This window comes from Elaeis guineensis, chromosome 7 (assembly GCF_000442705.2).
Source record: "Elaeis guineensis isolate ETL-2024a chromosome 7, EG11, whole genome shotgun sequence".
Lineage (NCBI taxonomy): Eukaryota > Viridiplantae > Streptophyta > Magnoliopsida > Arecales > Arecaceae > Elaeis > Elaeis guineensis.
The window spans coordinates 7,038,544-7,052,200 of record NC_025999.2 but is presented as its reverse complement, the minus strand read 5'-3'; the positions used below and the strand labels follow the sequence as shown (position 1 = coordinate 7,052,200).

Genomic DNA, 13,657 nt, shown 5'->3' with positions numbered 1-13,657 from the left:
TTTGAATAAATATTGATATTAATTATGATGAGACATTGATGAACTATATTTTATTTGAACCAATAAAATTAGAATTTATGTTTACTACCACTGTCTGAGTATGATTTGATATAATATTTTTGAATATAAAGATAGGTCTTGCATATTCTTTAGAACCTCGTCCTAAGAAGTGTGCGGCCATCACTTGCCTCATCTGGATGCTGAGTTTGGGGCATGACAGTATGAGGCTATATAGGAAGAGGTGAATGGGAACCAAGAAAAGAAGGATGTGGCGTCAAATGAAAGGATGCATTAGAGTCCAAGATCCAAGTGAAATATATACCTTTAGAACTATAGAGTGTTAAGATGCATGACTAGAGGGTGAAGCATCAATTCTGTGGAGCTGTCGATGGACTTGCTTGGCATGCTGAGAAATAAATTTTGAAGAAAATGCAGGTGAGGTCATGAGAGATCTAGAGTCGGCATTTGATGAAGAATCCATAGTTTGCTACTATTCACTCTTACCAGGAGTCTAGGACATTTGAAGAGGTGGTTGATATCTCGGAGTGGCATACACGAAAGTCTGAAATGCTTGATGCTTTTAAGCATAGAGGCACTTGGGAATGTTGTTCCTCTTCCCACTAACAAGATTTTCATAACTTGCAAGTGTTTTTATATGATCATAACTTGATTTGATGGCTCAATTGGGTGTTACAAAGCTCGCTTTATTGCCTGTCGATTTGAGCAGGAGCATGGCACTGACTTTGGGTAGACCTTAGTCTAGCTTGCAAGTGGTTTTGAACTTGGTCTATTTTGTCGGCGCACATGCACGAATGAATCTCCACTTGAGAGCTCGGAAGAGATGGATATCCACTTGAGAGCTCGTAAGAGAAGCTCACAATACTGTCACCTAAACCATCACAAAAATTGGCTGTGCACATGCTTTAACCAAGAAGAGAAAGTACTGTTTATGATTTTTCTGAGAATAAAGATGGGAGAATACTTCCACTAACATTTCATTAAGATTATAAAATTACAGAAAAACAAACACAAACAAAGGAGGAAATTGATTAAAAAACACATCCTCTTAAGGCTCTCTACTCAATTTGAAAGCTTAAGTAGCAAGAACATTCAAGGTCCATAGATTCCACAATGAATGCATTTCTTTTTTTTTTCTTTTTATGAATATAGGAGGCAAGATCGCCACCCAGCGTTTATTAAAGATAAGAGATATTTACAGCAAGGAACATGTAATAACCCAGTTTTTTAAAAAAAATATATATATATATCAGAGGAAGAAGAAGACTCCTAGCCGGAGTCTTCTTCCTTCCCATCTCCGGCAAAATTGGATCGATAGAGTCCGATTAGGGGTAGGAAATCACCTCTATAAAATTCTCTTTCTCTCTTCTAAAGCTAGCCATGACGAGCACCAGATTTCTTCTTTTATTTTTCTCGAATTTTTCCGTCGAAGCCGCGGATGTCCTCATCGTGTTCATCTCAAATACTCATCGGAGACCTCACCGGAGTCGTAGGTAAGCCCTTCTCCTCTTTCCCCTCTTCCTTTCCCTTCTTTCCATGGATCGCACACCCTTGCCGGCCATCGAGATCGTCGAAAAAACTCATGAAAAAGGTAAGACCCTATTTTTCCCTGTTCGGCCGAGCCCTTTTCTTCTTTTTTTTTCCGACCGCCGGCACCGCAGTTTGCGGCATCTTATCCCTAGGACAGCACCGCCATCCCTCTATCTCTCTTCCTCGAGAGTTCTCGACCGTCGGTGATCGGCCAATGGCCGAAAATCATGAAGAAAGGGGACGGATCCCCTGTTTTTCGAAAAAAAAAAAAAAGGGAGAAAACTCGCCGGCCAAACCTAGTCGCCGGCCAGCTTGCATGGTCGGCCGCCGTTGCTGGACCTCCGGCTATGCCACCATCTTGCCGAAGCCTGGGCCACCAAGGGAGACCTCATCGGTCTTCTCCTATTTCGGCCCAAGGGTGGCCGCGGGAAGAAGAAAAGAAACGAAAAGAAGAAGAAAAGAAAAGAAAAGAAAAAGGAAAAAGAAAAAGAAAAGAAAAAGAAAAGAAAAAGGAAAAAGAAAAAAAAATAAAAAGAAAAAGAGAAAAAAATAAATAAAAGAAAATAAAAAGAAAAAGAAGAAGAAGAAGAGAGAGAATTTTCCTCTCTCTCCTTTCTCTCTCTTTTCTCTCTTCTCTCTCTACATTTTCTCTCTCTAAATTCTCTCTCTAGACTTTTTTTCTCTCTTTACGGATTTTGTCTCTCTAGGATCTTTTCTTCCTCTCTGATTGCATCATGAACCCTAGAATAAACTTGAAGATGAAAATAAGATGATTTGAGATTGCTCCGAAATTCGTGCAGTAGATCTGATCTCAGTTCGATACTATTCGAAATTTATAATATTTGATTCATATTAAGTCATTCTGATAGGACCTCTGATGATCTCGACCATGATTGCCTCATCGGAAGGATGCGAAGGTTTCTCTCTCCACTTTCTCTCTCTACTTTTTCTCTCTAGAATTTTCTCTCTTCATGGATTTTTTCTCTCTAAAAGTCTTATGGATCAGTGGAGGATCCAGATACTTAAGTAAATCCTAATTTTGGTTAATCCTAAGAGAGATCCTAGATTTGTGTTATCAGGTCGATTATCGGTAATTTTCTTCATATATGATCTTTATATTTGATCAGGGTTATGAAGAGATGATTGTCTGCAAATGATATCGAGTGGAATATTTTGTTAAAGATATTCATAAATCAAAGAAGAACATTGATTTCTATGCTTGGATCAGTCACCGATAAAGGTAAGAATCCCTGTACATGATCACTATTATATATATGCTATTTTACTGTTGGTCTTGCATCGTTGGTTTTGCATCGTCGGATTTGAGATCGATGAATTTATTATATCTGAGATACTGTTATTTGATTTTGAGTATTAGTATGTTATGTCAATATATATATGTATCAGAGATTGATGGCATGATTATATGGATATGACATATCTGAATTGATCATAATGCAAGTCAGAATTGATTTGATAAAATCAACACATAATGATTTAATGAAAAGAAAGAGATATATGGTATGGACTAGTCTTGTCATGTGGAATAGCCCGCCAGGAGCTTATGCCTGGGACAGCCCCACTAGCTTACAGGTGGATCAGCCGGCCAGGAGCTCATGCCTGGGACAGCCCGCCAGGAGTTATGCCTGGGACAGCCTCTCACGGGCTTGCGTACGTGGGACAGCCGGCCAGGAGCTCATCTTGGGACAGTCTTGAAAGACTTTTTAAATAGATTCGATGTGGATGATGACTGAGGTATAGAATTGGATAGTCCAGAACCAAAAGGAAACTGTTAAAAATCATATGATTATGAAAGGAGAAATGAAAGATAAGACATGAAACAATTGTTGAACAAAAGTGTTTCACCTGTTAATATATGATGATGCATTTATTTTAACAAGACAGAAAATTTATGAATGTTTGCATTATTCTAGACATTGAACATGAGATTTTATATTTTATTGCTTATCCTTATTTTCAGACTATATTACTATATCAGTGTGATATGGGAATTCTTACTGGGTTGTAAAGCTCACACCCCTTCATCTTTCTTTTTCTTCTCAGAGTTACAGGACATTCATGATTGGCTATGGCTTGAATTTACGGGTGAGCAAAAGGATAAATAGAGTGTCATAGTATTTGATCAGAGAATTGAAGAAATTTAAATTGTAATTATGCAAGATTTTACGAATTATTGTTGAAATTAATTGTTATGGATGTTAAGGTTGTAGTGATTTAATTTGGCCTTGCATATTCTTTAGGGCTTGCTCTAAGGAGTGTGCGGCCATCACGTATCCGACCCGTGTGTTGGGTTCGGGGCATGACAGAATGGTATCAGAGCATAGGTTATGATCATTATGGATTATGATATAAGTGATTAGAATATTACAGAGTGATATTAGAGCTTAGGTTATGATCATTGAAGATTACGATATAAATATATAGGATGAGATAGAATAATATCAAAGCTTGGTTTAATATCACTAGAGATTATGAAGAGATATTAAAACTTTATGTAAGATCAGTAGGATGTGACAGAGTGGCATCTGAGCTTAGAGCTTAGGTTACGTTTATTTGGAGACAATGATACAAGTGATTAGGATATGACAGAAAGTTTAAGGTCACTAGGGATTGTCATATAAATGATATCAAAACTTGAGATTATAATTGATAGAGTATGATAGATAATATCAGAGTTTAAGATTATGATCATTAAGGATGTAATATAATGATATTAGAGTTTAGATTATGATCACTAGAAATTATGATTTAAGTGGTATTTAAGCTTAAGGTTATAATTATTTGAAATTATGACTTAAGTGATATGTAAACCTAGGTTATGATCATAAGGAACATGATTGACATAAAAGAAAGGAATCAATATTTGGATTTTGAATCAATAAATACTATGATGAAACTTTATGTATAAGTGGTATATGATGTCTATAATAAAATTGATGAGTTATATCTTAGATTTTAATTAGTAAGATTGACCTAAGTATGAAAGAGTTGACCTTGGAATAAAGTGGGAGGTATTGATAAGATATGTTGAGTATACTAGAGGATTTTAGAATGTAAAACTTATATGATTGAAGATCATGATAATTTTTTTTAATTTCGATGATAATTGTCTGAGCATTATGAATTTTGGACTTATCAAAGAAAGTTAATTAGGGTATGGTCTAAGAAGAAATTACATCATATGAGAAAGAAATATTTTTGAACATTGAATCTATAAGAGGTCATATAACTCAATTTAGATGAATATATATATATATATATATACTTAAATTTTATTATAAGAATACGAGATACACATTTTGGTGAAATCTTTGGTTACTCAAAATATCATATTCTGAATATGATTCCTTGATCTTTCAAGTTGCATTGAATTTCAAGTCAATAGTTTATTTTTCTAAGTGGATCAAAAGTATTTTGATATTGTTGTTAAATTAAAGAAGAAAAATTTATTTTGTCAGAGTATGATATACAGGTTATGATGAAATCTTTAATAATTCATATTGCCATCTTTGTATTAGATTTTTTTTAAATTTTTCTTGTGATTGTTGAAGATGGTGAAGTGTACTAATTGTTCAAGTCAAAGTTCGAATTTTTAAATTGAACTAAGACATCTTGCTAGTGCTAATTTTTGAATGACTTATACAAGGGACAAGATTTTGTATAGATTTATTGATTAATATTAAGGGTTGTGATGAAAGGAGCTTTATAAGAAATAATCAAGTTGATTCTACTTAAGAATGTTGGCTTGAGTTTTTCTAGTTTGTCAAGTTAGAATTAATTCTTTTAAAAAGGAAGATTGATTTAGAAATTATATAAATGATTGTAAGGTAAATCTAAGGTTAACTCCAATTGATTCTAGACATGTTCGATTCTTGAAGAGTGATGAAGCTTATGCAAATATTTCAAACATAGAAAGTGGATCAAGATTTAATTTTGATGTGCTATGCCCAAGAAGCAATAAAGATAAAGAAATTTAAGGTTTTGCCCTAAGTTCTATATGAAATTTGAAGGTTGGATCTATCCTGGTTTGATCTAACATATAAGGATATTTTTATCTTTGATAGACCTATATAATTTGATAAATTAAGATCAAAGTGCGCAGCAAAAGCATGGTGGGTTAAATTGATTAGAATATTAATTCTTTGATTTTGAAGATATTATGGAATACATTAGTTGTAAATAAAGAATGATTTTAATCTGATCATAGTCAGATAATTTTTGTTAGTAGGTTGTTTCATTGTAGATAATGCCAAAAAATTTTAGACATCTTAAGTTACAGCTTGATAGTTCTGGTATTAGTTCAAACTTAGAAAGTCCTAACATAGATCTCATAATTTTATAATTTAATATTGTTACTCGAACTGATATAGAAGATTGAGATTTTCTTAAGATGAGAGATTACATATAAAATTTGTTGGAAGGTCAAGAGAAGAAAGAAATCGATGATTGTGAAGAGTGCCCAATGTTTGACCTTTAATTATTTTTCTATCAAGGGTAGTCTGAGATAATTATGAATTTCGAGTGAAATGTATTAGACAAATAATGGTAGTATATTAATACAAGTTCAAAATGTTACAGTTCTTCAAAAAGTTAAGAAATCAATAAGAAGGGATGAGTTTGAGATTTCAAATAATTTTTGTTATAACAAGATCATGAGAAATAAATAATATATATGACATTATCGTAAGCTTGAGAATGACATGAAGAATGTATACTTTGAAATAGATATCTCGAACGACATAACCTAATTTCGAGGATGAAATTATTTTAAGGAGGGGAGAATGTAATAACCTAATTTAAAAATATATATATATATATATATTAGAGGAGGAGGAAGACTCCTAGCCGGAGTCTTCTTCCTTCCCATCTCCGGCAAAATCGGATCGATAGAGTCCGATTAGGGGTAGGAAATCACCTCTATAAAATCCTCTTTCTCTCTTCTAAAGCTAGCCATGACGAGCACCAGATTTCTTCTTTTATTTTTCTTGAATTTTTCCATCGAAGCCGCGGATGTCCTCATTGTGTTCATCTCAAATACTCACTGGAGACCCCACCGGAGTCGTAGGTAAGCCCTTCTCCTCTTTCCCCTCTTCCTTCCCCTTCTTTCCGTGGCTCGTACACCCTTGCCGGCCGTCGGGATCGTCGGAAAAACTCATGAAAAAGGTAAGACCCTGTTTTTCCCTATTCGGCCGAGCCCTTTCCTTTTTTTTTCCGACCGCCGACACTGCTGTTTGCGGCATCTTATCCCTAGGACAGCACCGCCATCCCTCTATCTCTCTTCCTTGAGAGTTCTCGACCGCCAGTGATCGGCCAATGGCCGAAAATCATGAAGAAAGGGGACGGATCTCCTGTTTTTCGAAAAAAAAAAGAAGGGAGAAAACTCGCCGGCCAAACCTAGTCGCCGGCCAGCTTGCATGGTCGGCCGCCGTTGCTGGACCTCCGGCCAAGCCACCATCTTGCCGAAGCTTGGGCCACCAAGGGAGACCTCATCGGTCTTCCCCTATTTTGGCCCAAGGGTGGCCGCGGGAAGAAGAAAAGAAATGAAAAGAAGAAGAAAAGAAAAGAAAAGAAAAAGGAAAAAGAAAAAGAAAAGAAAAAGAAAAGAAAAAGGAAAAAGAAAAAAAAAATAAAAAGAAAAAGAGAAAGAAAAAAAAATAAATAAAAAGAAAATAAAAAGAAAAAGAAGAAGAAGAAGAGAGAAAATTTTCCTCTCTCTCCTTTCTCTCTCTTTTCTCTCTTCTCTCTCTACATTTTCTCTCTCTAGATTCTCTCTCTAGACTTTTTTTCTCTCTTTACGAATTTTATCTCTCTAGGATCTTTTCTTCCTCTCTGATTGCATCATGAACCCTAGAATAAACTTGAAGATGAAAATAAGATGATTTGAGATTGCTCCAAAATTCGTGCAGTAGATCTGATCTCAGTCCGATACTATTCGAAATTTATAACATTTGATTCATATTAAGTCATCCTGATAGGACCTCTGATGATCTCGACCATGATTGCCTCATCGAAAAGATGCGAAGGTTTCTCTCTCCACTTTCTCTCTCTACTTTCTCTCTCTAGAATTTTCTCTCTCTTCATGGATTTTCTCTCTCTAAAAGTCTAATGGATCAGTGGAGGATCCAGATACTTAAGTAAATCCTAATTTTGGTTAATCCTAAGAGAGATCCTAGATTTGTGTTATCAGGTCGATTATCGATAATTTTCTCCATATATGATCTTTATATTTGATCAGGGTTACGAAGAGATGATTGTTTGTAAATGATATCGAGTAGAATATTTTGTTAAAGACATTCATAAATCAAAGAAGAACATTGATTTCTGTGCTTGGATCAGTCACCGGTAAAGGTAAGAATCCCTGTACATGATCACTATTATATATATGCTATTTTACTGTTGGTCTTGCATCGTTGGTTTTGCATCATCGGATTTGAGATCGATGAATTTATTATACCTGAGATACTGTTATTTGATTTTGAGCATTAGTATGTTATGTCAATATATATATATATCAGAGATTGATGGCATGATTATATGGATATGATATATCTGAATTGATCATAATGCAAGTCAGAATTGATTTGATGAAATCAACACATAATGATTTAATGAAAAGAAAGAGATATATGGTATGGACTAGTCTTGTCATGTGGAACAGTCCGCCCGGAGCTTATGTCTGGGACAGCCCCACTGGCTTACAGGTGGATTAGCCGGCCAGGAGCTCATGCCTGGGACAGCCCGCCAGGAGCTTATGCCTGGGACAGCCGGCCAGGAGCTCATCCTGGGACAGTCTTGAAAGACTTTTTAAATGGATTCGATCTGGATGATGACTGAGGTATAGAATTGGATAGTCCAGAACCAGAAGGAAACTGTTAAAAATCATGTGATTATGAAAGGAGAAATGAAAGATAAGACATGAAACAATTGTTGAACAAAAGTGTTTGACCTGTTAATATATGATGATGCATCTATTTTAACAAGACAGAAAATTTATAAATGTTTGCATTATTCTGGACATTGAACATGAGATTTTATATTTTATTACTTATCCTTATTTTCAGACTATATTACTATATTAGTGTGATATGGAAATTCTTACTGGGCTGTAAAGCTCACACCCCTTCATCTTTCTTTTTCTTCTCAGAGTTACAGGACATTCATGATTGGCTATGGCTTGGATTTACGGGTGAGCCAAAGGATAAATAGAGTGTCATAGTATTTGATCAGAGAATTGAAGAAATTTAAATTGTAATTATGCAAGATTTTACGAATTATTGTTGAGATTAATTGTTATGGATGTTAAGGTTGTAGTAATTTAATTTGGTCTTGCATATTTTTTAGGGCTTGCTCTAAGGAGTGTGCGGCCATCATGTATCCGACCCAGGTGTTGGGTTCGGGGCGTGACAGAACAAGAAGTGGATCAGCGAACCACTTAATTCCCATTCCTACATGAACATCAGTAAAGATTACAAAGCCTTATAGATCATAAGGCTACTGCCAACCTTGATGGTACATAAGACATGATTAGAAAAGGGAGGAAAAGAATTTGAACCAGACATCCTTGTGCAGAGCTAGTGCTGTTTTGAATTTGAACCAGATTTTTGCATGCTCAGATACAGAACAACTGTCACAGAGATTGGACCATAGGTTAAGAGAAAAAGCAACTGAAATGGGGCGAAGCCAATCTTAGCACCTTCATAGCTGAATAACAGATCAACTAGCAGTGACTGAGCAAGTTGGTGAAACCTCCACTCTGCCAAACATACTCTAAGAAATATCCTGCCTCTCGTTCTTTTACATCCATACATCACAGCAAATGGCAGCCAACAGATCTTTTCCAAGTCAGCTTAACCCAAGGAAGGAGATAGGCTTGCCAATTTGTTCCACAGCAATACATGATCATCAGGCAGTTTTGGAGAAAGACATTTCCAGCTTCAAAAGTTGATGAGGATCTTTGGAAGAGAGGATTGAATAGAGGATGGCCTGTTCCAAAATATTCTACAATTTTGCTCTCTCCAAATCTCATTACAGATAGCTGCTAACAATTGATCCCCAATTGAATGCACTAAACAACATCGTTTGTTTCTGAGCCTCCATTTTGACCAAAGATCTTGCAAACTAGATAGCCATCGCTTTAGTCTTAAGTTTGAGTTTTAATTGAGAATTAGATACTTCGCTGGAATGGGCATCTAATAAACAGGTAATTTGCAGTTTCTGAGGAGTTACCACATAGTGCACACCTCACATTCCCTTGCCAACATTTCTTGACTAGCACATCTCTAATGTGGAGCTTGTTGCGAAGCGCTAACTACAAGAAAAAATTAGTCTTCTCTAGAATAGCAGGTTTCCAAATAGTCTTATGGAAAGGACATCGAATGCCACTATTGTTTAAGAAAGAGTAGAAGAAATCCACTAAAAAGAAACCTAAAGATTACAACTTCCAAAATGGCACATCACCTTGACCAAATGGCCTAATCAGAGAGAGTATATCATACGGATCAGAAAAGTGAGCTATCTCATCCCTAGTCAAAGGACCTCTTAGATTGATCCTTCAAGAAAGAGACCACTTGCTCCAATATGAGCTAACTGCAACTTACTTCTTGACTATTCTATCATACAAATCAGTAAATAGAGAGCAAATAGGAAAAGAGTCAATCCATGCATCCTCTCAAAAAAGAATATTTTGCCCATTTTCCAACTTAAAAGAGAGCAGTTCTAAAAGGCAGTAATTTGCTTACAAACATCATTCCAAATTTTTAACTTGAAAGGGAATTCTTAGTTCTCATGCCAAATTTTCATCTTCTGTAATAATCTCCTCTTATTTGTGAGGACCACGGGTTATTAGAGCCCCTGAGAAATTTTCATATCCACTTGGCAAGTAAGGAGAGATTCATCTGTTCCAAGGTCTTAATTTTCAATCCTCCTTGCTCCTTGGATTTGCCCACTTGATCATAACATTTGCAAACTTGATCCCAATTAACCAGACAATGAAATCCACTCAGTATCATTGTCTTTCGGCAAAAAGGCTCTCCTAATTTTATCAATTTTATTAATGACCTATTTAGATAATTTGAACATAAACATATAATAGGAACGTAAGGTAGACAACATAGAATTTACTAGAGTTAATCTTACCCCCCCACCCCCCCAAAAGAGTAGCTTACCCTATTGAGAAGCTAATCTTGTATTAAATTTTCAATGATAGGCAACCAAGAGCACTTCAACAACCTTCTTTCACAAAGAGGAAGACCTTAATATTTAAAAGGAAAGAGCCAATAGAGCAATGAATGCACTGTATCCTTGCATTGAACCTAAATATTCTTGAATGTCTTTCCTTGGAAATATATAGGGGTACAATTCTCCTGAGCCGAGTTGAGTAGCTAAAGGCTCAAGCTTGACTCAATTCAAAATATTGAGACTCAAAATTAAACTCAAGATCGATCAAGTCTTAATATTTCAAGATTAAGTTTAATTCAATGAAAAGAAGTAATACTTCGAATTTGACTTGACTCGACTCGAATATCAATTGAGCCATACTCGAGATCGAGCTTGTGAATCTTCAAGTTGAGTATCTTGCTATTTGAATATATCTTTTACATTCAAAGAACCCTAAAAAGACCTTACCAAAAAAAAAAAAAAGAACCCTGATAAGAAGAAATAGAACCAAGCCAACTCTTTAATTTAATAATACTAAACCCAACTAATACTCAACCAAATCCTTCGATCCAAATGCCTTAAACATACCAAATTCGAACTGATCAAAACATTAGAAGAGGAAAAAACTAAATACATTGAAACATTCTGATCCCCTAACTTTATGGAACAATCAAGGAAATAGATAACAAGAACGGACATCACCCAGCTATCCATCTTTACAGAATCCGACGTTCCTGACATCGCCTAATTAATAGAGGAGAATTTATAAAAAAAACAATACTTGGCTGCCAAAGCACCCTCCCAAAAATAAGACAAACAATTTGCATTCTCCCAATCCTGTGGAAGCCAACTAGTTCTCATCTCTTTTTTTTTTTTTGTCCTGAAGTGAAAGTGATAGAAGGCACTACCCCCACCACTACTAATTCTCATAATACGTGAATAGCTTTTGTCAATCATCCAAAAAACAACAAAGAAAAAAAAAGAAAAAAAAAAAGAGTGGCTTTAACCAACAGAAGATCCCCATCATAATTAAAAAATGTTAGGGTTTAATTAGGACACCCTAGAAAAAGCTACCAGTCAAAAGCCTGCCATCACATGGGCTATTTCAGCCAGTTTGGTGGCTTCAACTGCTACCTTGGAAACCATAAGTGCTTCTGTAGCACGTCATTCTCCCTGGCAAATCACAGCAGCGTGAGCTAAATAGGTCGGTTGATGATTGCTTATTGCGACCAGATCAAAATCTTAGTTGAATATAATATACATACCTGCCCATGGACTGCAGTTCTCTAACGACTCGGTATTGGTTGCACCAGGATCCCCATTGATTGATATCAGAAAATATTGCAAGAGAACGAGACAAACCTTAACCAATGGGTGGACGGATTGATATAACAATATCGCGTTTTCTTTTGTCTCTAAACTACTTTGTCACAGTCTTCCATCCACACATATTATCGCCGAGACGCCACGGCTTTGTCTAAATGAAAGTTGGACAAGAACAAACACATGGGAAACATTAGAAAACCGTCACCTAACATGGGAATACTCTTTCTCTTTTAGTGAAAAAGTAATTGCATGACTGATTCAAGCCTCTGAACAGGCACGTACATCTCCCTCTATATATATCCAATTCCTCCAAGCTATTTGGCCACACTGCCTTGTTCCATATCCTTGGCTATTCTTCTGCTAGCTAGAAATTAAGGGAGAGCAGATGGCTGCCCATTTTCTCTTCCTTGCCCTCCTTGCTCTGGCTTCATCTCACGCCATTGCTTCTGATCCTAGTCAACTCCAAGACTTCTGTGTTGCTGATCGTAAATCAGATGGTACTCCTCTTCAACAGCTATCTTATAATTAGTTACTGCACATGTAATTAGCCTGCATGCTGTGTAGTTTTTATCATTTCTTCATTTATACTTACCTTTCTCACAATTGTTGATGCAGTGTTCGTGAATGGGTTTGTCTGCAAGGACCCGAAGATGGCCAAACCCGAAGATTTCTTCTTCTCTGGCCTTGACAAGCCCGGTGACACAGGAAACAAATTGGGGTCTAATGTGACTCAAGTCAATGTGAACCAAATTCCTGGGCTCAACACCCTTGGCATCTCGCTAGCTCGCTTAGACTTTGCACCCTATGGTCTCAACCCTCCTCACATCCATCCAAGGGGAACTGAGATCCTTGTAGTGTTGGAAGGCACGCTCTCGTCGGCTTTGTCACATCTAACCCCAACCAGCTTTTCACTAAGGTCCTTAACAAGGGTGATGTGTTCGTATTTCCTCAAGGTCTCATCCATTTCCAATTCAACTACGGGAAGACAAATGCTGTTGCTATTGCCGGTCTCAGCAGCCAGAACCCTGGTGTTATCACCATAGCCAATGCAGTCTTTGGAGCGAAGCCACCAATCTCTGATTATGTTCTTGCCAAGGCCTTCCAATTGGACAAGAAGACTGTAGATTGGCTCCAAGCTCAATTTTGGATGGACAACAACAACTAGAAACTGCATACAAATTTCTTAATGTAAAAGTTGGACTGAATTATTTATACTGTGCTATTTGAATAAGCAAACAATACCTATATATCTGTTCGAATAAACAATAATATATATCGTGGATGATCGGCTCCTCAATCATTTCAGTTATTTCATCAACTTCTAAAACTTTAAACACTTGTTTGAGCCTCAGTTTATATTTGGCCATATCTATAATTTTTACACATGCAAGAGCAAGAGAAATGAAATTTTCAAGCTGCACGCTTGAGCTAGGTAAGCGAAAAATAGATGCATATCCTATAGAACTGGTCCTCCTCCCGAGCTACTTGAATCACATGAATCCAACAAAAAAACACCAAAAGTTTTTCTATTTAATAACCAACACCACAAAAAATTTTCTATTTAATATATATCCAGCACAAAATTATTTGGATTACACAAATCCAA

General features: G+C 36.3%; 1 pseudogene; it reads left to right on the top strand.

Moving 5' to 3' along the window:
• Nucleotides 1–12,396: 12,396 nt before the first annotated feature.
• On the top strand, nt 12,397–13,333 carry LOC140859191 (putative germin-like protein 2-1; annotated as a pseudogene).
• The last annotated feature ends 324 nt before the right edge of the window (nt 13,334–13,657 follow it).